Here is a 2,718-nt window from a genome sequence, read left to right as displayed (position 1 = left end):
GCCCCCCGGGCAGCCCCGCGCCGCCGTCGTTCGGCTCCAGAGTCAACGCCGCCGCCGCCGCGGGGCCCGCGGGCTGCAGTGACCCGGCAAGCCCCGCCGGGCCCGAGAGATGGGGTTCACCCAGGGGTCCCAGGACCCCGGTGCGGGAAAGGGTTAGGGTTCAATGGGGCGCAGGGGGTCCAGGACACTGATGCGCAGAAAGGGTTAAGGTTTAAGGGGGTTCAGGGGTTCAAGGACCCCAATGCAGGAAAGGGTTAGGGTTCGGGTTCAATGGGGTTCAGGGGTTTGAAGACCCCTATGCAGGAAAGGGTTAGGGGTCAAGGACACTGATGCACAGAAAGGTTTCAGGGGTTTGAGGGTTCAGGGGTTCAAGGACCCCAATGCAGGAAAGGGTTAGGGTTCGGGTTCAATGGGGTTCAGGGGTTTGAAGACCCCTATGCAGGAAAGGGTTAGGGGTCAGTGGGGTTCAAGGACACTGATGCACAGAAAGGGTTAAGGTTTAAGGGGGTTCAGGGGTTCAAGGACCCCAATGCAGGAAAGGATTAGGGTTAGGATTCAATGGGGTTCAGGGGTTTGAAGACCCCTATGCAGGAAAGGGTTAGGGGTCAGTGGGGTTCAAGGACACTGATGCACAGAAAGGGTTAAGGTTTAAGGGGGTTCAGGGGTTCAAGGACCCCAAAGGTTAGGGTTCAATGGGGTTCAGGGGTTTAAAGACCCCTATACAGGAAAGGGTTAGGGTTAGGGTTCAATGGGGTTCAGGGGTTTGAAGACCCCTATGCAGGAAAGGGTTAGGGTTCAGTGGGGTTCAAGGACTTTGATGCACAGAAAGTTTTAGGGTTTAAGAGGGTGCAGGGGTTCAAGGACCCCAATGCAGGAAAGAGTTAGGGTTCAATGGGGTTCAGCGTTTTAAAGACCCCTGTTCAGGAAAGGGTTAGGGTTGAATGGGGCTCAGGGGTTTAAGGACACTGATGCACAGAAAGGGTTAGGGTTTAAGGGGGCTCAGGGGTTCATGGACCCTGATGCAGATGAAGAGTTAGGGTTCAATGGGTTTCAGGGGTTCAAGGACACTGATGCAGAGACGGTTAGGGTTAAGGTTCAAGGGGGCTCAGGGGTCGAAGGACCCCGACGCAGAGAAAGCCACAAGCAGCACTGCTGAGATGTTGTCTCCCACGGCTGGTGGCGTCTCCGAGGCAGAGGTGGGTGAAAAGGGCCCGCTGGCTTTTGTGGAGCTGAGTTGGTTCGTTTTAGAGGAAAAGTTTCCATTTCTTCCCCCCCAAAAAAGCTGGGGTTCAACAGCCTGGAAGTGGGGCTGGAGCCAGGCTGCACTAGAGGCTGGGAGATGCCAGAGCAGGTCTGAGGCCCAGGGCTGCAGCGGGGCAGGGCAGGACAGGGTGGCACCTCCCAGATAACGGGTTCAGAGGGAGAAGGGGATTGAAGCCTGAGCTGGAGAGAGAGAGAACAAAGCCTGTGTATTGGCAATCTGCAAATGAGAGCACTCTACTTTGGAGGCGAGGGCTGTAAAGTACCTCCTGGCCTCTGGCAGTCCATCCCTTCAGGCCAAGGGCTTTTGGGCAATACACACACTTTGTTCTCTCTGCTGTTAGCCCAGCTCCCCCTCCTGCTCTCTCTGGCCCAGGAAGGGCACTGCCAAGCCGGCAGTTCTCCCTGCCAGACTGACACTTCCTCTTTCCACTGCTTAACCCTCTGTGTGGGACCCGGGTGCACCATGCTGCCTCTTGCAGAAGCGTGTGAAGGGTGTCCCAGCTCTCGGGAAGGCTGCGAGCCCAGGCCCAGGCCTGGCTCTGGTCCCCCTTGGGTTCCCCTTCCCTGCTCTGGTCCCTGGGGGGGTCACAGCCCAGGGAGCGGGCCTGGTTCTGGGACTGGGCCTCAAGGCTGGAGCCCAGGAGATGGCAGCCAGGCTGTCACAGGGGAGACCGGCCTGCTCTGGGGCGGGGCTTGGCACATGCAGTGTAGACACACATGCGTGCATACAAATGCACACCCTGTGCATAAATAGACATGTGCGCATTCATATATACACGTGCATATCCTGTGTACACGCACATACATACCCACACACAGACCCATATGCACACACCTGTGCAAAGTATATTCACACGTATACATGCCCCCACACACATACATAGGCACACGCATGCATAGTATGTACAAGCACTCACATCCCCACACATGCACATACATATGCACACGTGTGTGCAATGTGTACAAACATACATATCTGCATATGCACACATGTATACATTGTATGTACAGATGAATACATCCCCACACATGCACATACCTATGCACACGCATGTGCAGTGTGTGCACAAACATACATACCCCCACACACACATGCACACAAACATACATACCCACACATGCACATGCATATGCACACATGTAGACATAGCATGCACCGATGCATACATACCCACATATGCACACGTGTGCATAGTATGTACACACACACACATACCCCCCACACACATGTACGCATGTGCATAGCACGTACATGCACACACATGCCCCCCCACACGCACAGTGTGCACACATGCATCCACGGCCACACATGCACCTCCATATGCACACATGACGTGTGCACGGTATGTACAGGCACCGCAATACGCACGCACACTCACCTACATGCACACACACGCGCATGCACCCCCCCCACACGCACACATCGCATGTCCACGCGCATACCACCCCCCCCCG

The 2,718-nt window shown here is 55.7% G+C and overlaps 1 protein-coding gene across 1 annotated transcript in view; it reads right to left on the bottom strand.

Annotated features, from left to right (window-relative positions):
- Positions 1 to 2,718, bottom strand: part of LOC102377363 (zinc finger protein 239-like) — a 16,195-nt gene that overhangs the window by 2,176 nt on the left and 11,301 nt on the right. The gene's annotated exons all lie outside the window — the stretch shown is intronic.

The sequence above is a fragment of the Alligator sinensis genome, unplaced genomic scaffold, assembly GCF_000455745.1.
Source record: "Alligator sinensis unplaced genomic scaffold, ASM45574v1 scaffold1542_1, whole genome shotgun sequence".
Classification (NCBI taxonomy): Eukaryota; Metazoa; Chordata; order Crocodylia; family Alligatoridae; genus Alligator; species Alligator sinensis.
Note: the sequence above shows the minus strand (reverse complement) of the source record. Positions and strands in the feature narration are given on the sequence as shown.